Source organism: Silene latifolia, chromosome 2 (genome assembly GCF_048544455.1).
Source record: "Silene latifolia isolate original U9 population chromosome 2, ASM4854445v1, whole genome shotgun sequence".
Classification (NCBI taxonomy): Eukaryota; Viridiplantae; Streptophyta; class Magnoliopsida; order Caryophyllales; family Caryophyllaceae; genus Silene; species Silene latifolia.
Window position 1 is genome coordinate 50,815,127 of NC_133527.1, and position 24,064 is coordinate 50,839,190.

Consider the following 24,064-nt stretch of genomic DNA (forward strand, 5'->3'; position numbering starts at 1 on the left):
GAGGCATCATTATCCCCAATGTAACACTTGAAATCCCTTTTGAAATTTTTAAAGTCTATCAAAGAGGCACCCACATTCTGATAACCATTTGAGTACTCCTTGAGAATTTTGTAGCTTAATGTTGGACCTATGTTCATCTTAGTATGATCAATAATTGTCCTCTTAATGTAATCATGGACGTCCCTTGACAACTTTTGGAATTCTCTATTCTTGACAGCGTAAAGAGGGTGATTGTGAACCTCTCTGAACTGGTCCACGATATATCCAGCCGGTCGTTCATCTGTTTTTGCACAGGTTCCTAACCTCATCTTCGCGTGGCAACCACATCATGTTAGTCTATTCTTCTTTGGTTGTCTAGCTAGTTTTTAGCTTATTATTCTCTGTTGTACTCCAACTGTCACCTTCTTTACTGTTTAATTCAAGACGCAGTTTCCTTTTCTTATCTCTTTGTTATAAACGACTGATTTCACGGCGACACCGTCCTTTTGTTTGCCAACTATGTACTTTCTCACATCAAAACCACAAGCCAATGTATATATGCTATAGAACTCCAGTCCATCCTCCAAGTTAAGAAAGAACATGCCACACAACCAAAATAATGTCATAATGACACCACAATAACAGTACCATGAGATAATTTCACAACAATAGTAGTTGAAAAAAAGATAAAAATCAATATACTCTATTGCAATAAGTAACATCACAATAACAATAGAATAACAGATAAAAATGAATATACTCTATTGTAATAACATCAAAATAATAGTTGAGAAGCAGATAAAAAAATTGTATACTATATTGCAATAACATGACACGATCAGTAAAAATAATATTACAATAACAACACAGGAAGAGGACTATGAGCTTTGATGTTATCATATGTTATTGTTATGTTATTGTTATTGTGCTGTTATTCTTATAAAAATAATAGTACAATAACAACACAACACAAGAAGACGACTATGAGCTTTTTTTTCTCATCCTATCTATAAAATATTATTAAAAGGCTAGCCTAAAAATGCCACGTAGACAATGCCACGTGGGGTGAAAAAAAAGCCACGTACACAATAACAAAGCGACTTGGCAAACTAATATAGTAATATGGCATGGATTATCAATTTATTATTATATTGCATTAATTTAATTCACTTATTTTCTTTAAAAATTCATCCATATTCCGGTGGTTTTAAACTTAATTAACTAAAAAAAACTACAATAAAAAAATACGCATTAACTATAAGTTAATAATTTGAAAATATTTCATATGGAGTAGTATTATATGTATTTGAAATAAAAAAAATGAATACATAACAAATTGAGAATGAAGAAGAATAAATGAAGTTAAAAACAAAAACAAAAAATTTTATTGTCACTAATTCACTATTTTTTTAAAGGCACTTATTCACTATTGTTACTATAAAAAAATATACTATAACTTTATTGTTTATAGAAGTGTTAGGTTTGTATACCTCTTATTAGACTCCTCTAACAGTGAACTAATTAACTTCTTAATTATTTGTTCTTTACATCTAGTGCGTGCATAACAAAATAAGAGGTTAATAAGAAAAACAATGTCCCTTACATTGTAAATTTCGGATTTACACAAGTAAGGTCTCCTACCTTCACTTGTTCTTGAGCTATAATGAATATTAGGATGATCCTCATAATATTCCAAGTATAGAAGACACTTCAATAAGTTGCACCCAAGATGTAAACCCAAATACTACTAAGATTATTAACTAGATAATAATAGTAGTAAACCCTTAATATAAATTACTACCTTAGTAAAATCAATTACTACTACTAGTAAATTATGATGAATTATGTGAGTTGTATTTTTGAGTTTACATGTGTGAAGAGATAGAGAAATAGGCTAGTAATTGAGCCAAAAGATCAACTCACTCAAAAATGACACACAATGGTCTACTTAAAGACCATTATGGCCGGCCAACAAGAGCAACAAAAGAGAATCTTTTGTTCTTGTTTTATTCTCTTATTTGATAAGGTAGAGTGTAGGAAACAATTATGTAAAATGTGTCATAGAAGTGTCACAATCACACTTTATTCCAACACAAATGAACAATACAAAATTGAGCATCTTTTGCTCTATATGGCCGGCTATATGGAGCCTCTTAGGTCCATTTTTGCCTTTTGTCATTTGTCCCACAAATGCTTATAAGTCATATGTTCAATTATCTTACATAATGAATTAATAATATAATCATTTAACAATTAATATTACAATTAATAATATAATATACACTCCACTTTTGAGTAGTATACTACCATTATATCAATATATAATGGGTACTACAATTGCTAGTTAGTTAAAATTACAATCTTTGTAACTTAAAATAACCAATTACCTCTACCTCAAAACTTATATAAAACCTCAACTAATTTAGTAACTTAACATTTAATTACTAAATTAAATCTTATTTAATCATATTATAATAAGATATAATTAACTCACATAATATATTAAGGGGATTAATTAATCTGTATCAGTATACAATTAATTAATATTTATGTTTGGGCTTCATCCTATAAGTGTGACCTAAAGGGATCAACTGACCACCACCGTCATACGACAGTAATGTCAAACTCTAGTTAGCCAATCATTGCCGATTAATGTTGATCAGTTGACTATATAATGAATCATCCCTTACGCATTCTTAATATGAGATTTAAACATGTGATCGCACTATTTTTTTTTTTTTGGTAAAATGTAAAAAAATATATTGAAGTGATCGCACTATTGTTGAGGACACATACTCCAACAATCTCCCACTTGTCCGAGACAAGTGTGCGTCACCAATTCTCTTGTTCTATTACAATCTCCCACTCAATGCAAGGTGTCTCGCAAGTCCACTACTATAGATACAGGCTATAACAACGGGTAAAAACCGTTGTAAAAACAAAAAGCGGACGTTGTTAAAGTGGCCGTTGTAAAAAGTATTTACAACGGTTAGGTTATTTACTAAAACTGTGTCGAAAGTATTCACCACGGTTAAAAGTCGATGTTGTGCGTGTAAGTCGTTGTGGAAAGTGTTTTAGAAATTTGGTGGGAATAATATAACAACGATTATCATATAAAAACCCGTTGTTGTATCTTTCCCACCAAAATTGTGAAGACTTTTAACAACGGGTATACGCTAAATAACCGTTGTTGAAAGATGTAGTAACAACGGTTCTTCGTTTAAAACCTGTTGTTGAATATTATGCGTGGGTATTTGTGAAAGGTATTTACAACGGTTCTTATTTTAAAAGCTGTTGTTGAATATTATGGCGGGTATTTGTGAAAGGTATTTACAACGGTGTTTGTTTTAGTAACCGTTTTTATTACGAACTCCTAATTTTTTTAAAAATTATATTTGTTTCATGCCATTCAAAAACCTGCATATATCAGCAGCACCATATATCAGCACCAGCATAAATCACAGATGGGTTCATCCGAACTCAATAGATTCAATTCAACCACAACAAAGATCATCATATATATATATATATATATATATATATATATATATATATATATATATATATATATATATATATATATATATATATATATATATATATATATATACTTACAAGGAGTTAAATTTACATGAACTAAGATCATTCTCTAACTTCAACAAAAAATTTACTAAGCTGATCTAAGCTCTGAGTATCATGCATTTAGCCTTCAGCATTGCTATGTTCTAAGACCTATTTGCCCAACATGTCCCTTACCTCGTCTATATGTTGCCATTTGTACTGCTGAAGGTCTTGTGGCGCGTTGATTATATACTGCGGAAAAAACAAAGACAAGACATTATTGTAACAACATACATCATTCAGCATAGCAACATCATGGTATAGCAGCAAGCAAGACAACATCGGCACTAATTTAAAAAAAGTAATAAACACATTATTAAATTACTAACCTTTTCTGGAATAAGGATATATCTTCGCATAATAATCTCCAACATGAACCGACAAACGTAGTATCCACATTGTATGCTATCATGCTGGCGAGGGACCTATTATTACATAAAAACAAACAGACGAGAGAAGGCTCACATCAGAATCTTGAACTTTAGGTATTGTATTAGTATTAAACACAGATTTTTGCACTTAAGGTATTGTATTTGAGCACGTACCCCTGTTATCGTAATAAAAGTAGGGTCATCATCAGAATCTTTCGTGGGTTGATCCTGCTCGTTAGATATTTTCTTCTCAAAGGCCCTTTTCTTTTAAAAAAAAAAAAAAGGAGGCAGAAACTCATTTTTTTAGGGGCAAAAATGAGCTTTTTTTCTATAAATAAAAATTGAAACTTAATGTTATTATAAATAAATCAGTATTATAAACTTACTTAATAATCAAGCGCTTAAAAGTCTCGCTTGGTTGATTATGTATAGAGTCCAACCAAAAAAACTTTCTTCTACGTCGGCATGATGGATGCTAGCACCCAATGAGTCCTACATCAAGAGACATCATCATTATTAACAAGTACATATATTAGTTATGAAAATGCAATGGTAGGGGGAAACGTAATATTAATTTGTTTATTACCCGTTTTCATTATAAGGGGTAAAAACCAGCTTCTTGGTTGTCGCCAATTGCTGAGCAATATAATCTACCCGATCTTCTAACGAAAAAATCGTGATAAACATAGATAAAACATAGGGGCACAAAAATCCGTATTGATCACATGGAATCTTTTTCTCGGGGATCACTCTCAATTTTAATATCCTACATTATTACGGTATTAATTAAGGTATTTAAAACACTATCTAGTAGTCAGAATATTAGAATATGAAATTATTTATTAAGAAACTTACTTCATCCAAACAAATAGGTGTTGGACATCAATCTTATCTAGGCCAGCCCAAATGGCTAGCATCTCCCATGACATAATTGCTTCGCGCTCAATCCCTACAATATGATCCTCGAGCGGAATAATTATTAATTGCTCGTTTTCTATGCGCTTGCAAGCCTCCTCATGCAGTTTCCTCATCGTCACCGTTCTTACTTTTAGCATGTAATCCTTCCCAGAATATTTTGTTGAGTTTAAACTCCTAACATCTTTCAGTTTGGGGAAATAATGATTCTCTGATTTTGTGCTACTACAACCAGCCTACACATGTAGATAATTAAAATAATAAAAAACCCAAAGGTAACATATCCTAGCTAGCTAGTTGGAGTAATAAAAATAAAAGAGTACTTAACTAAATACCTCATCAACCTGCTCTTTCAATGATGAGGTAGTAGTAGCAGGTATGACTGGGGACTTAGGCTTATCCATCTTTTTGTCCCCTACACAAAATTTCCATTCTTTTTAGAAATACAGAAAAAATATAAATAAAGGGAGGTTTTTAAAAAAAATGGATAAGTTAATTAAATACCTCATCAACTTGTTGTCTGGACGAGGTAGTTGGCATGTCCGAGGACTTAGGCTTATCCGCCTTAGCCGACTTTTTTGTTCCCTACAAAAAATTTCCATGCTTTTTAGAAATACAGAAAAAATATAAATAAAGGAAGGTTTTCAAAAACAATGGAGAAGTTAATTAAATACCTCATCAAGTTGTTGTCTTGACGAGGTAGTTGGCATGTCTGTGGACTTAGTCTTATCCGCCTTAGCCGGCTTTTTTGTTCCCTACAAAAAAAATAACATATAAATTTAATATATAAAAACATTCAACAATTAAAAATTTAACATATAAAGGTATTTTTTATAACCCCAACTGCTTTCGGCTGAGGCGAGGTTGAAAGGATGCATTTGATTTCGAAAAGGAATTCCAAGTTAAAAATTTAGAAAAAGAGTCATTAGTGGGGCACCTAAAGGTGGATTTGGTAATTGGTTTGTTCCGATTCTGACCTGTCCCAGGATCAACTGCTGAGTTAAACTCCAGGAAGATGTGAGATTCAGGCCATTGGATAAAACTTCCAACCGCATCTCCCAGAATGGTAATGTCGTCACGAACTGGGACGGGCAGTTGAAAGTTTTCATGGCCTGGAAAGACTTCAGTTATCTCCACTTTTCTATGATTCGGCAAAAGTTTTTCGCCATGAACAACCACTACAGTTCTCGCTGCTGATTTGGTGGGCACTTCTACGAGAGCCCGGCCAACACGCACAATTGGTTTCTCGAATTTAGAGTCAGCAAGAATAACTAGCCTCCTGTTTACGGCCTGAAGAATACACATACATTACCATATACCAGAATTTAATAGAATTCATATAAATTTAACTAATTAAACACTTCATGCATACCTTACTGAAAACAGTGAACTGACTTGAAGGGGATGTATGCCCGTTTTCTATCAGCCGTCTTCTCAAGTTGCATCTCCTTTTCAGACCCATTATTTACCTAATAAAATTAACTAATGGCACGATGTCAGAAGTTATAGCATTAGAGATGGCAGGGAACACACCCCCTGATCTTACCCAAAAAAAGGAAAAGAAAAATAAGGAAGCATTAGGTACCTGATCTTTTTGAATCTTATTGATCGATACTTCCTTCTCCTGTATTACCAAGGTAGTAGTGTTCTCGACCTCTTGACCAATCTGTTGTACCTTATTACCCCCTTTAATGACATCCTCCATCATCTTCACTTCTTCTTCGGAAGGCTTGCCTCCAGCATTAATTTTTAGTAGTACGGATGCCAATAACTAAACCTGCGTGCCAAGAATGTAATGTTTCAGCAATTTTTATCCCAACAATAACATGTGAATTGAACTTATATGAAAATAATAGAATAAATGGTACCATGTCAGCCTTAGTCTTTCTTTTCTTCTTTTTCGGGGCAGTTGTCCCATAATATTTCGTTACTCCAACCTGTAACAGGACGCCCCTCAATCGACCTGGATGTTCGGGTCGGCCGATCGCTTTAGCAAGAACGTCATCACGACCATTGGGAGTGAATTTCCCTTCTTCTACCTCCTTCAATACCTTGTCCTATAATATATTAAATAAACTTCAAATTATATTTGTGACTAAAATAATATAGTTAGTAATGAACTCGTCTTAATAAAATAATACTTACTATGTTGGCCAACACTTCCTCATCATATTTGTCACGCGACCGGGATCCTTTAGGCGTGTGCCCTGCTTTATAAGTTACATGCCGATCCAAGTTAGTCACTCCATTTGCCACCTACACATTAACATGGTAACAGTTATACATGTAAATGTGTATCAAGTCCAAGTGTGATTAAAAAAATCAAATCTCACAGGGGAATGCATGCTACTTACGAGGTTGTCCTTTATCAATCTGTAACCGCCTCGAGAACATAACATTTCCCCTTATTGCATGAAATGTTAGCACGATTTCTTCTGCTAACGGCCTTCAAATTATATAAAAGCGCAAGTAGATGAGATAATAAAAAGATTATATAAAGAACTCATTAATTAAAAAAATGATAGGTAAATCGTTAAAAGGCGAGGATATTTAACCTGAAACTTCTCACTAGTTCTCATCGCTTTGAAAAGATCCCATTGTTCTTGAATGATGGTGGGACACTTATTGTTTGCCGGTGGGCTCTTATGCATCTCCCTCGTTGCCTTGTCCAAATACAACCAATCCCTAACAACGTCACACTTCCACTGCCTTAGGACACCCCCTGCCTTCTGCATTAAATACTTATCATGGCATTCATCGGCAATATCAAAGGCTTCCTTTATACGAGCCAAGTATAACTCCGCCAATTTTGGATTCAAATTTCTAACATCATCTAAATGGATAGGCACAAACTGTCTTGTGCAACATCTAATCCAACTGAATAAAAAACCCGCATTTGGACCAGTAGGGAAACCCTTCGAGCTCTATGTTATTTTAAGCGGCTCTTTAGCGGCTATAGCTGCAAGGGCTTGCAGGCACTTCGTAGCACCCCTCTCACTAGGTTATTATCATCCCCACGCTTATTATTCTTTTGACTTCTTTTCCGTTTTTCACCCATGATAATCCTAAAACCCAAATATGAATGAAATAGTAAATGAACAACTTAACAACGTCATGCAGAGTATTATCTAAATCCCTAAAGAGGAATGAAAATTTAAAACAACAGTTTGAGGTTCTAAAATCCTAAACCCTAATAAGAGGAGTGAAGTAGATGATGCGGGATGATAAAGATAACAAAGAAGACGAAAAACAAACAGATGCATGAAAAACAAAAAAGATGATCGTCTTAAAACCCTAATGACGAAACACAAAATTAAAGTGAACATACCTGATGATGATGATGATGATGATGATAAAGAGAATGAGCAGGATGATAAGGGAAGGCAACGGAATCTGGGCGTCGGAAACTGGGCGACGGCTGGCAACGAGAATGTAGAAAGGGGGGGGAGAGAGAATAATAAACTCAGGATACCAACGGTTGAGCTGGTGTTGCGTGTGTTTGTGTGGTATGCTGTATGTGTTTGTAAATTAGTTTTTTATTAAGACAAACTATTGACAACGGGTCCTCAAAACAAAACGGTTGTTATATGTTAATAACAACGGGTCAATAAAAGTCAACCGTTGTCATAACTTTATTACAACGGTTAAAATATACCCGTTGTAATATATTTTCACCAAATTTGCGCCAAAATGAAATATGCCTAAAAAATCAATGACAACGGGTAGGGGTACTACACCCGTTGTTTAAAGTAATAACAACGGGTAATGTAACTATAACCGTTATTGATAGTAATAACAACGGGTGATGTAAATATAACCGTTGTTGAAAGTATTAACAACGGGTAATTTAAATATAACCGTTGTTATTGTTGAACCTTTTTTTTTTAAATTACTGTAATTCCATTACAGTCCAAACCTGTAACAATACATACTGTAACAACAGAAGCACTATATACTGCAACATTATTCAGCAATTTCAACAACAGCATCCACATCTAATAATAAGATCAAGAAAATAAAACACCAGCATGCATGCATAATGCATATCTACGGGATTTACCAAGCCATGCAAATTTGGGAATCTTTATTTAACAATGACCATTGGTTCTATTGGCTTTTTAAAGCTACCAAAAGCTAAAGACATACAACACATCTCAAACTTGCAATAAATTCAGAAAAGAGGCATCCCATTAGCTCCCCACACCTCACAAATAAATTAAACAATCAAATTACTGGTATGAAAATGAATCAAAATGTTGGTCATCTATATCACTGTGACCTAATGAATTTCCCAGGCCACATAGATATAGATAATGGAAAATTCGCTGCCAAGAGCTTTAATCCTTTGAGGAATAAGCTTATTGAGCTGGGATACTCGGTCAGCAAAGTTAAGCCACAATGGGGGCCATGGGGATTCAAAGGGAGTCTACTCATTCAGTTTGGAACATCACCTGCACATGCAGAATCAGCATTTAAGCTTGACAAGATGTTTCAACTCAGAGGCCATGGCAGGAACGACTGGAATGCTCCGAATAGGTAAATACTCGAACCATACCTCTGGCTAGCCACAGACTTGGATGCTGAGCTTCTGAAGAATACCGTGGACTATGTCCAAGTGCCGTATGCGACCATCATTGATGGGCAGCAGTCGGCCAGGTCAGAAAGCGGCGATGCCTACAACCAGGTTGTGGCTGTTTTCCAAGCAATATACCCCTAAAACTGTGTGTGTCTGTATCTGCCTATCATAAGTCGTGTGTTATTTGTTGAGTGTCAAACTGTGCATCGATGTCTGTGGCTGAAACTTCCAAGCAACGTTTTGTGTTATTTGTTGAGTGTCAAACTGTGTGTGTCTGTATCCGCCTATCATAAGCAGTGTCGTGGGCCTGTATGAAAAGGCAACTTAAATAAAGATAATGTCTAACCCTGTGGTCTTGTAAGATTTCCAGAACGTTTGTATTAAATATGCAGTTCCTTCTACTAATTTGTTCAGTGGAGATAGTTATTTAAAAAAAAACACCTAAAAGAAAGATATATATATATATATATATATATATATATATATATATATATATATATATATATATATATATATATATATTTAAAAAATAAAAATAAAAATAAAAATAAAAGCTACTATTTCATTAAAAGATACAGTGGGTAGATCATATGAGAACGGAGGAAGTAATAACTTACATTATGGACCATCTCAGGATCGGGGACGTTTCTTGAATGTCATAGTTTATTCGTTAACCCAAATACCTTCATCATGGTCATCACGCATATAGATGCTTTCAGTGTCCTCATGATCAGTGTCAACGTTGTCGAAATAAGATACAGTGGTAGAGTGATACATTCCCTCAAAAACGACATCCTGATCATCATCACCATTATCGGATGGACTACTCCTTATAGACAGTACAACAGGCCACTTCTTATCCATAGGAACGGTGACATAGAACACTTGTTTAGCTTGGGATGCCATTCTGAAAGGATCATCCTTATTATTGCCAACCTTACCCAGATTGACCAACGTAAATCCCATCTTATCCTTTCGGACACAATGGATGTTGTTATCAACCCAGTTATATCGAAACAAAGGCATTGTGAAATCAATGTAATCTAGTACCAATATTTCTTGAATAACACCATAATAAAGGCATTTTCCCCAAATAGGCTTTTTATCTTTTGAAGTAGCAAAGTGCATTGCCTCAAATTCAGAACTCACACCACTATTTTGCATTGTGTTCAACTCATCTTGGTCGCGGGTGTAAAAAGTATATCCATTAATGGCAAAACTGCTGTAAAAGGTGACCCTGGCATTTGGACCTAAACCAAGAGGTAGTAACCTAGGAGAGATGTGATCACCAGTTTGATTCATACACTCTAAGACAATATTCCTAAACCACTCTACAAATGTCTTCGTATGCTCGTTTGCAATCCACTTCTCGGTCTTGTTTGGGTGATCGTATTTGAGCTCATCTTTGTGTTGTTGAATATAAGGTTGTACCTCATCTTCGTTGTTTAGCACATACGTATGTGCTAAATGCAACATTTCACGTGTCACAATTTTTTCAACCCGCCCCTAATACCTTTTCCGGTCATCCAGTCACTATGACGATTCTTAGGAACGCCAATCAACTCCTCAGGGGAAAGATGAGCGTAACAATATGAAAGTGCTTCGTCTAGAATTACGCGTTCAGGAATACAACCTTGTGGACGATACCGATTAGATGTATAGTCCTTGTAGACTTTCATCAATCTTTCGAAAGGATACTGGTATCTCAAGTACACGGGCTCAAGGTACAAAATCTCCCTAACCAAGTGAATGGTCAGATGAATCATGATAGTGAAAAAAGAGGGTGGAAAATATATTTCCAACTGACAAAGAGAGGTTACAACGAGGTCCTGGAATGAATCCGCGTCATCGGGATCGATGACTTTCTCGCATATGGGCTGGAAGAAGAGACAGAATCTAGTTATAGCATATCTTACCTTTTCAGGTAAAATGGAACGAATAGCCACAGGTAGTAATTGTTGCATCAAAGTGTGACAATCATGTGACTTTAACCCGATGAGTTTTAGGTCTTGCATCGACACTAGGCTTTTGATGTTCGACGAATAACCATATGGCACTTTAATTCCATTCAAGCATGCACAAAACTCTTTTTTCCCATTCCGTGAAAGGGTATAATCTGCCGGCGGTAAAAACGTACGATTACCTCTCTTCTGTGGTGCCAACTCTAGCCTAATACCCATCATTTTCATATCTTCCCGAGCTGCGGCGTTATCCTTTGTTTTACCGGGAACATTCAGAAGGGTATTGATAATATTATCACAGACATTTTTCTCAATGTGCATGAAATCGAGGCAATGCCGACCTCCAGTCGTGCCAATATGGAAGTTTATCAAAAAATATGGATATTTTCTTATACCCACAAGTAGACAATTTAGAGCCGCTCTTCTTCCCATAATCTATCTCAATATGCTTTACTTTCTGATAAACTTCATGCCCACTCAAAATTCTAGGAGGTTGACGAAGTTCTTGTCTTCCATTGAATGCTTTCTGCATCTTGCGATAACAATGGTCATGATACAAGAACCTCCTATTTCCCATATACACATACTTACGAGAAGACTTCAAGTATTTAGACTCGATATCCTCCCCACATAATGGATAAGCCTCTTTCCCATGAACTGTGTGCCCAGAAAGTTCGTCATAAGCCGGATAGTCAGATATTGTACACAATAACATCGCTCTCAAATTGAAAGTTTCGTTGTTATATGCATCAAATACTTCTATCCCACTATCCCACAACATTCGCAAATCATCTAGAAGAGGTTCCAAATAGACATCTATATCATTTTCAGGTTGTTTAGGGCCGGAAATTAACAACGACAACATCAAATACTTTCTTTTCATGCACACATATGGAGGTAAGTTATAAATAGCCAACACTACTGGCCAAGTACTATGTTGGCTACTCATGTTTCCGTGTGGGTTCATTCCATCAGTGGACAGTGCTAGACGTAAGTTTCTAGGTTCATTGTCGAACTTAGGATACTTAGCGTCGAACGATTTCCATTGCATACCATCTGCCGGGCGCCTTAGCTTTCCATCATTTATTCTTCCTGTTTCATGCCAAGTTAACATTTTGGAATCATCGGGATTCGCATAAATCCTTATGAATCCGTCTATCACTGGAAAATACCACAACACCTTAGCCGGGATCCCTTCCTTATCCTTATAACGCCACTCCAAACATTTAGGGCAATTGGTTAAGTTTTGATATAATTTCCGATACAATATGCAATCATTTGGACATGCATGTATTTTCTCATATTTCATACCCACTCCTCTTATTAGTTTTTTCGCCTCCTATGTCTTAACAGGTAGAACATTACCATCTGGAAGCAGCTCCTTTATCGAGGCTAAAAAACTAGTGAAACACTTGTCACTCACCCTATTTTCCCCCTTGATATTATACAACTTCACCACAGCCGACATTTTTGTGAACTTACAACCAGGATATAGAGGTGCTTCAGACTCACACAACTTCTCATACATGTTGTTAAGGTCATCCCAATTAATAGTGTCATCACCTACATCTTCAAAAGCATTCGACTCATCATCATTCTCTTCATTATCTATAGACCCAACATTCAACTTTTCTGCTTCCAACTCAAAAAACTCGGCAAACTCGGGATCATCAGTTGGCCTTTCGTGTACCTCAACATCATCTTCTTCAAAGCTATTCTCGTTCTCTAATGGTTCCCCATGAAAAATCCAACATGTATAGGATCGACTAAATCTCCACTTTTCTAGGTGTATTTTAACGTCCGGAAAAGCCATATACCTAATATTACCACATCTTTCACAAGGACATGCAATACTAGAAGAACTTTTCAAATTGTTCGAAACGACTTCATAAAATTCAGCTAAACCATCCTTATAGTTGCGGTCACTCACATTTGCATCAATCATCCAAGTTTGAGTCATTTTTCTACATTCGTAATATATAGGCAACTAATTCAGAAAATCCAATAATAGGCAAACAAATAAACGAAATTCAGGAAAGCAATTAAGCTAAATTATCAACAAATTAGATAATAACCCAAAAAATTCACAAATTCAAAAATAATCGACATTCATAGGCCAGGAAATTGAACATACAATCCTATATCTATAAGCGTTGCTAAGAAACATATATACCTGATTGATAAACACGATGAGGGAGAGAAGACGGTGACAACAGTGACGGAGATGAAGACAGAGAGACGATCAGGGAGGAATGAAGGATGATATTAGTGTATAGTAGCGGTATTAGCTTGTATTTGTGTTTTGTAGCGTATAGCAGAATAAAGAAATCTGTTGTTCTTAAGATTTGCATAACATTAATAACAACGAGTATTCAGTCTACAACCGTTGTTACAATCTAATAACAACGGGTTCTAAAAAACACGTTGTCATTACTTTTCACTAATTTTGCACCAAATTATTAACAACGGTAAAATTGTATTACAGATTCAACCATTGTTATTAGTTTTTATATTAACAATGGTTTTTAAAGTATGACCCGTTTTTAAAACCAATAACAACGGTTAACACCATAGAACCATTGTAGTTAAGTTTGGTAAAATTCGCGCCATCCATTCTACAACGTCTTATGGTGATTTTCGTGTGAATAAGCGTTGTTAAAGGGCCGTTGTAGTTTCATGTATTTGTAGTAGTGGTCGTACTTGCACTTAATCATATCTTGAGTGGTTTCCTCGATCTGGAGAGTAACTGTCTGACCGGAATTATCTACCGTAGATACCTTCCGAGCGTGGCCACGCATTTCCAGTTCACTACTCCTCGAGTGGCCTTGAGATTTCAAACAACCCTGACAAGGGGGTGGATAATTCCTATCGCACTATTCCCTTTGTTTAGCCACAACTCATCATAACCCAAAATATACCCATTTGACCTCATTTATGACAATCGTAAGTATAAATCAAAGTCAATCATAAATTTGTGCCAACTTGGGCGAATAGTCTTTAGTCAAAAGAATTGACTCATAAGAATACTATAGTAGCTCTTGCTACGACCAGGCTTTATGAATTACCAGAACTCTATAAGCGGTCACTGCCCGATAGAGTGTCCCATACAGTCTCCCAATGTGATTGACTAGTCATCCCATATGACTCTATGGCACTTGAACTTGCCATCAATCGCATCACACTCTAGTCACTTCGAGACGTAACCTCATATAAGTAACTAGGGGCGAATACCATGTTAATCCAGTTCACTTTAATGGGGTTCAATTTGTCTCTACAACTCATTTTGATATAACAAAGTAATGGGTGAGTTTAATCAAACTCAAACGATAAATGCGATTATCATATATGAATAGTCAATACACTATTACTACTTCATATCTCATAATATATAGTGTACCTTTTGCACTATTTGAAATGCAATAAAAGCTTGGCAAGTGGATATACCATGTATCCATATAATCCAACTTTATCAATTGCAATTTCTTTCTATTCAATGTTATTTCTAATAACTTGAATTTATCTCTAAGTATATGTCTAGTCTTCTTTCTAGACTTGGGCTCTTTAACTTGAAAGATGCTCCCACTGTTATCACATAACTTCTGATAAAGTCTTTGGTAGAGGAATTTACTCTCATTCCCTACGTTGACCATCTTACACAATTTACTTAGATTCCTTTTGTAGAATTTTCAATGGTCGAAACTAAAACACTTTTCTAGTTTTTCTAGTCAATAAAATTAGCCTAGGATTTCGACAAATCCTTTTCGGTTTGGAAACTAAATTTTGTGCAACCCTTCAACACGTAACTTAGTTGATCATCCAAACATATGAACGAATCCTTAATTCTTCTCAAGAATCTCAAAGGATGTTCTTTAAGGCTTTCACAAGACCGTCTTATGAATTAACTTGTTATTGACTTATTATGCTCCAAGCATATGATTCATCACGGCGTCTGCGTCCGTTGGCATACATGATCGTTCTAATGGCGGAAACATTAGCAAACGATTTCATGTGATCAACAACTTAATAGGTTCAGTGAACGACTATGACTTCATCATAGTAATTCCACTTTCATCAACATGAATAACCTATTCAACCTTGTCAATGTTCAACAGATATGAAAGATCTTATCATCATAAGATTCTCAACTCTATGCCAATATACTCTCACATAGATTCAGTAATCTAAAGTATATTTCACCTTTTCTTAGTCTCCCAATCACTCTTGACAGAAGAGAGCATTGGTACATTATTCTCAATAAGTAATATGTCTTCAACATATAAGACTCGGGAAAAATAATTCTAGCTCCCACTTAACTTCATGTATAAGCATGATTCTTCAATCATGTGAATGATACCATTCTCAATTATCACATGAACGAAAAGTATAATCCTTTTATGCTTGCTTAAGACCATTCCAGGATCACTTAAGAAAGCTACGCATAATATGTTAGGATTCTTAAATCTTTATCTAAGATTTTGTGTTCCAAACACACCCTTCTCTAAATTCCAATTTTAGAAAAGCGAATTTTTAATTATCATTTGCCATTCTTCATCAAAATGGGATGTGGCAATTCCTAACATAATTTATCTTGATCAACATCTTCATGTCAATCTATGCATTTAAGTACTCTAAAGCTCTATTTACCTTTAAAGAGACCCTCGCTTTAAAGTAAATCTACTCTTGAGTAACAATTTTCGGATTTGTAATTCTATGGCTCGTATGCAACAAGGTCGATTTGGGACAAGGTCATAATACCATTGCTTTCACAAAGCAACATTTTAACAACAAGGCATGTGTGCTAAACTCCCATTGAGCTATACTCCCACTCTATCTTTATAAATTATAGTTCCATTACTTTCACAAAGTAACTCATTAACTATAGACATGTTTGTGACAATCCAATCTACTCCCACTCTATCTCTCAGAAATACATCTATCTTCTTGAGAGATAGCTTTGTGAGTTACAAACATATATGGTAAAGTAATTGGAAGTTCGTCTAGATTGACGAATTTGCACATAAAAGACCAGCTCTATCATGGCAGCTTGATTCATGTCATATGCCAATCTGATCAATGTCATTTGTTAAATAGACTCTCTATTTTAAGTATTTCCAGGTTGACCATCCGTTTAGAACTACATGTCCGTTTTGGATTGCAAATTCCCAAAATTGAGTTCAATAACTCAAACCGACTCATTTTAGTTTGATCTTATGGGTAGTGACACTTGGTCATAATCCATATTTTAATAAATCAAATTCATTACTTAGATCTTTGCCACTACGATCGGATTGTAATGCTTTATTACTTTGTTCAACTGGTTCTTTACAACATTTACAAATTCTTTAAATTTCTCAAATGCTTCACTTTATATTTGATTAAGTAAATATACCCATATCTACTTAAATCATCGTTAAAAGTGACGAAGTAGTCATAAATTCCCCTTGCGGTGATGCTCATTAGAACACATACATCGGCATGTATTAATCCCAACAAATCACTTGCTTGTGTCCCTTTACCAGTAAAGGAAGTACAAATCATTTTACGAAGGAGACAAGATTCGCATATTCCATATGATTGAAAATCAAATGGTTCATTAAATCTAGTCGGCACTAACTTTCAATGCGTTTCTCATTTATGTGACCTAATCGAAAAAGCCAAATGTACAAATAATTTGGATCACTAGTTATGAGTCTTTTGGTTTGTATGTTATAGATATCTTTAGTTGAGTTGGAAGTGTCTAAAACATGAATACCATTAAGAGAATTGACTTGACTCCCAGCCATGTCAATTTTCAAACAAAATACAACGATTGTTTTTTATGGCGAAATATGGATCCTTCCATGTCTAACATGAAATAATGTTTTAGATAAAAGGGGTACATAATCACCATTATGTAGATTACAACTCAACGCTATTAGCTAAAACAAGTACATATGTCCCTCCTCAAGTGACGGCTACCCTAGCTCCATTTCCTTGTCGGAGATTTATATCACTCTTGTTTAGCTTTTCCACATTTCCAAGTCCCACTTGGAGTAATATGTCCAACTTTAATATCTCCCAAATACTTGGGGCAATTTTGCTTCCAATGGCCCATGACATTACAATAATGACATTCTTCGTAAGATTGGGCACCCTTCTCGGTTTTGGTTGTGGTAGTCTCACTATCAACTTCCAATTCAGTATTGGATTTGGGTTCGTCACCCATCTTTGCCTTCCTTTTGATTATACCATTACTCCTTTTAGTTACAAGAACATTCTTGCTAGAACTCCCACTTAATTTGATATTTCTCCTTGCTTCTACAAACAAGGATGCCTTGGATTTAGTGAGATTTTCTTCACAAGGTTTTCTTACCAAAGAGGTAGGCATAAATATCGGAGTGGTGGTGTGGAAGTGGTAAAGTAGCAAAGATTTCCATCCTGACCAATGCCAAAGCGTAATTCTCTAATCGTATCATTGTCATACTCGGAGCATTTTTCATCGAATGATTGGAGCCATGAATTAATAGTGATTGGTGTAAGAGTATTTAGGTGAATCCATTGCGAATAAATAACTACAAAAACGGAAATGAAGGAAATAATTAACATCTATCGTTTTAATAATACTTATAAACAAGTATTGCATTTATATAGTGACCTCTACCTCACTATTATAAATGATTCCGAGATCCAAATTCATATTAACTCGGGCACGGTGAGCCGATTCATCCCTTATCAATATAACTCGGTGGATTAACTCTTAATCGATTCTACTTCTAGAACTCTCGGCCGATAAAAATTACTTTAATATTTATCTTTAGCCCGGAACACATGCGACTACGGTCACGAATACTTCCGTTGAGCTCAATCCAAATTTCAATGTAATAACATTTTATTGCCCACTTACCCAACGTAACAAGTTTAGTACCCCGGTGAGCCGAGCCTACTTCCTTATGAAATTGGGACTCATGGTTTCTACTATTAGGCAAGGCTAATTCTCAATTATTATTTGGTGAGAGGTCTTGTCAATTTATTATCTATCACGCTTTAAGTGAACTAAAGCGGTGAACTACGATAATTATAATCGACACGGTCGATGACTCGATGATACGTGCATTTTATATAGTCTTTTTAGCCTATTTTATGCACGTATTTCTATGCTTTTATCGTGGTTTTATGTTACGAAATGCCCCGAATATGCTACTTTGGGTTATTATGTCTTATTTGCAGGTATGGACCCGAAAGGAGTGAAATCAAGCTATTTACCGTCCATTTTTGCATGCATTTGGAGGAAGAGATGATTTGGAGCGAAATTATAGCTGTCTTGGGATGCGTGAAGGTGTTTTGGGAGCTAAAGGGACAAGTCAAGGCAAACTAACGAGAATTACAAGCTGCTGATGTCAAGATCCACTCGATCGAGTGCTTTTCTAGTCGATCGAGTGGTTTAGGAGTCAATAATCAGTCGATCGAGCTCTATTCTAAGTCGATCGACCAGTTCCTTATATGCCTTTACTCGATCGAACAGTTTCCTTGGTCGATCGAGCTGTTTGTGAGCCAAGTTCACTCGATCGAGTGATTTAAGTGGTCGATCGAGTGGCTATGCTGACGGGCTGGGCTTTTTAGGTTTAATTCCGTCATTAGGTTTAACCTTTACTCCTAATTTCTTATAAATAGGAGTGAGGGTTGTCATTTGTAATCATCCAATAATCCGGGGATCACGTTGCTCTTCTCTTTTTCTCTATACACTGTTGCTTTTTGTTCTTTCATTTCCGGATCATTTATATTAGTAATTTCTTCCCTCTTTTCTCTCTTTTTATTTAATGTTTATTATTCCCCCTCCTCCTTTATTTATTGTTCTTGTTTATTTTATGAGTAGCTAATTCCCCCTAGTATGTTAGGATTAGGGAAGCCGTGGTAGCGATGCTTTAACTGTATTAAATAGATTAGCTCGGCGATAGGAATTGTATTAGGCAATTTAATTGTTATCCGGTCGAATGTATGCATGCAGGAGACCAATAATTCTAGTTAACCCCGACCTAGATCGAAAGATTGGAAGGGAAGGCTTGCTTAATTACAATAGGGTATTGCAGTGAGGGCGAAAGTTAAGCTGTTTACACTCTAGGGCGGTTTAAGGACCGAAAGGTGACGACCATAGCTCTTCTTATCAATAGTCTAATCGCCTTAATATTCCTGATATAATAGATCTGATAGCTGCCACGGTGGACCGACTCTTAGCATACTCCCTTTTCTTCTGTTAATTTCTCTTATTCATTTCCCTCGCCTTACTCATTAGTTAGTTAAATCAATCAAACCCCCTGCATTGTGACATCAGACGGATAGAACAGACAAATTGATAGTACACCGCCTCCCTGTGGAGATCGACCCTACTTACCGCTGACTTCTGTTAGCAGTAATCTAGGTATTTTATTTTTGGTGTAGAAACGACCGCATCAAATTTTGGCGCCGTTGCCGGGGAGGCAATCTATTATTTATTTGTTTAATTTTATCTTTTTTAGCCTCGGGGATTTTTCCCTTGAGGCCGTTTTAATCTTTTGTTTAGTGTTGTTTTGATAGGCCTTACATGTACTACCTAGACAGTTCTAGGTGAAAGACCATCAAAGGGAAGGCTTGAGTACCTTTGACCCATCACCGATGTCCCATTATATAGAACAAATGGTGATCTCTACGGGCGATGTGGTTCTCACGAGCACAATGCAGCTGTAGTTGTGCCGCCACATCCGCCCTATCAATGGCCACCGCAACAAGATTCCCCTGATATACAAGAAGAAGACATTGCGGAGCTGAAATCCTTGATGGAGGCACTTGCATTCCAAGTGCAAGAATATGTCTCGCGATTTGATGAGCTCGTCTCCGCAGCTTGCTCAATTAATTAGCGGTGAGATGGAGAGAGAAGAGATCGCGGAGCTAACATATTTAATGAGAATGCTTGTGTCACAAATGCAAGAGAGTGATAGGGATATGGATACTCGAATCCTTGCGCTGAAGTCACAAATAGCTCAGTTAACAGCTGAGATGCAAGAAGAAGAGGTTTATCTTCTTTGAGAGCGGTTTTTCTCCTAAGGAAACCGTGTTGCCCAATGATGAGGATGACTTCTATGACTCGGACGACGAGTTCCTATCATATTTCACTACCCCACGCGAAGATTCCAGCGCTGTACAGGAGGAATCACTCGATCGAGTGACAATTATTGGTTGATCGAGTGATTTTCCAGAAGACAGTCCTCGATCGAGTAATATCCCTTCTCGATCGAGTGACATGCAGGAGGATAGTTCTCGATCGAGTGATGTTTGTACTCGATCGAGTGAAATGCGGGAAGAAATTGGTCGATCGAGTAATAATTCTGATCGATCGACTGATTTGGCCATTGGGAGCTGTAATTCGTCATTTGGGCTTGATTTAGATGACGACTTTGACGATGATAACGGTTATGGTGAATCCCCCTTATTCAAAGCTGAGTTAGATGCACTTGAGGCTGAGATTTACGGGACGAATTCCACTGAGGATGACAAGGAGGTAGCTGAGTCGATAGTCACTCCTAGCACGGAAGAGGTAATGAATTCTTTTATCTATGATTCCGTCATTGAGAGTGATCAACTTGAGGTATTGAATGATAATTTATTTATTGTTTGTTTTAATAGTAAATTGCCTCAGTTGACTTTTGCTGCGCATCCCAATGCTTTACCCCTTCCCAGTAGGTCGTGCAATTTAACGATTTTTCACCGTCCTTATCATTATAAATTCGTTAATCTGAAATGGAGCCCCACTTATTTGACAATTGCTCCCTCGCTCCTATATTTTGTGGATAAATTTAGGAGCGCCCATAGGAAATTTGTTAGACTTAAATGTTTACATATCTTTATTTCCTACTTTGCTATTCTACTATGGTGCTACTTATGCTGTTGTGTAGCACATGCGCAGCTATTTGACAGGTTGCTGCGCGCTTTGAGCTGTTTTGATTGTAACTAATTATAAAGGCTCGAAGAAAAAAAGAAGGTCGAGCTGGGACCTGACTGAAGCTAGCGCTACCCGGGAGGCAACCCGGAGATTTTATTTTGTTTTTTTATTCAATTTCAGTTGTAATAAATGGTTTTATACCATAGACTATCTCAGTAAGCTTGTTTTTGTTAGTTTGCGGGCTGTTTTTCATTGCATTTTGCAGGAATACGCTGAGGATCACTCGATCGAGTACTTGTTGTACTCGATCGAGCACTTTAGTCGAGAGATCTTCTCGATCGAGCGGACCATCCTCTCGATCGACCACCTGCGAAAACAAAACCACTCGATCGACCACATCACCATTCGATCGAGCAGTTTTTGAGCGCCCACTCACTCGATCGACCACTGTTGGACGGACATCGAGTATATTTGACTTGGATTAGCTTCCTGAGACGGTTTTCCGGGCCCTTAGCAACCTCCCATTTCATGGTCGGTTTGGGGAGGTCCCTTATTTCGCGCTATCTTGTAAGTTTTCCGCATTTACTCTTTTCCTCCTTTAGTTTGCATTTCCTTTCCATGTTTTGGTACAATGGGGGCATTGTACGGTTTGGTTTGGGGAGGTTATGCATCCATATCTGTGTCTGCATATTGTTTTTAATGCATTTATGTTATCACGTTTTATTTATGTTTGCATTGTTGTTTATTTTTGTTTAAATGCATAAAATTTGCATTGTTGTTTATTTTTGTTTAAATGCATAAAATTCTCATAAAAATTCAAAAATTGTTGAAAATTCAAAAAATTTCACGTTTATTTTAGCATATAGGTTGAGTCGGAACGGTAGATTTCAATGATGAAATTGCGCTGCGTTTGTCTTTTTGCTTAAGCCTTGCATTGAACTGTTATCTTTTAGCTTTGTCTTTTGCATAATCTACGAGTTAATGTTAAAATTTAGCTGAACATATAGACTTGACCTGAAATTTTGGCAACCTACTTATAATTTCTAAGATTTAGAGCCTTATAAACTGGTGTCATTTGTGACCAGTTTCATGTAGGATTGTGAGTAGTTACTCCTTGCATAACATGTTCATTAATTTGCACATATATGAAATTCAATTGCTTTTTGCCGTCATACATTCGGGTTAGTGGTTGGTGTCACATGCAGGGAGGTGCTTACACTTTCCCCTTTCTTTCATTTTACCCATAAACTCCACATTAGCCAAATTTGCCAGTTGACCCTTAGCTACATTCCAAATTTAGCCTGCCTTGTCAAGCTAGTTTATATTGTTTTGCGGTATATTGTCTATTGTATCAAATATTGGCGCATATTCTATTAAATTGGAGCTGGTAATTTATGAAGGAAAGGAGGAGGATGAAAAAAAAAAAAAAAAAAAAAAAAAAAATAAAAAAATGACGTGAAAAAGAAGAAAAAAAAGAATTGAAAAATGAAAAAAAAAAAAAAGAAAAATCAGAAAAGAAGAAACCGAAATAATTGAAACGAGAAGAAGAAAGAGAAATCGAAAAAGAAGAAAAAAAAGATTTTTGATTATGAGACGGTTTCTGCTCCTATGTTCTATCTTATTTCATATGAGGAGTATGTTTGGTTTGGTTTGGTGAGATTTTATGCCAAATGAAGGGCATGTGCTTAATTCATAATTGAGTTGGAATCGGATGTTGATATATGGTTCTGTTTAGGTACTAGCTTGATCACCTATACCTCCACATTCCCATAAATGTTTTGCCTTTTCTTACCCATTGCCTCACTTTACCATATCTTTGTAAGCCCTCGGCTGTGGCAGGACCTTGTTGGTTGGAATGTATGTTCGGTAGTTGAATTGTTTATCATATTAGTTGCATGCAAGTTATGTGGGTCGTAGTTTAGGTGAGCAACTATTTTTCTTTCTCTCTTACATTTATATGCTTACCCTTTGCTTCATGAGAGAAGAGTGACCCGTGAGAGTCCACTATTAAAGGTCTTGCAAGGTCGACGGTTCAGCTTTATTATAAACATCTTATAACTCGTTTGCATTTGACTGTTTAGCTATAGGTGTTAGTTTTCTTGCATTAAATTGGCTTAAGTGGGCATTTGTAGCTAGCTCTGAGTTATTTTTCCGTTCCATTAGCGTATAGTTTTGAGTTTACTCGAGGACGAGTAAAGGTTTGGTTTGGGGAGATTTGATACGTGCATTTTATATAGTCTTTTTAGCCTATTTTATGCACGTATTTCTATGCTTTTATCGTGGTTTTATGTTACGAAATGCCCCGAATATGCTACTTTGGGTTATTATGTCTTATTTGCAGGTATGGACCCGAAAGGAGTGAAATCAAGCTATTTACCGTCCATTTTTGCATGCATTTGGAGGAAGAGATGATTTGGAGCGAAATTATAGCTGTCTTGGGATGCGTGAAGGTGTTTTGGGAGCTAAAGGGACAAGTCAAGGCAAACTAACGAGAATTACAAGCTGCTGATGTCAAGATCCACTCGATCGAGTGCTTTTCTAGTCGATCGAGTGGTTTAGGAGTCAATAATCGATCGATCGAGCTCTATTCTAAGTCGATCGACCAGTTCCTTATATGCCTTTACTCGATCGAACAGTTTCCTTGGTCGATCGAGCTGTTTGTGAGCCAAGTTCACTCGATCGAGTGATTTAAGTGGTCGATCGAGTGGCTATGCTGACGGGCTGGGCTTTTTAGGTTTAATTCCGTCAT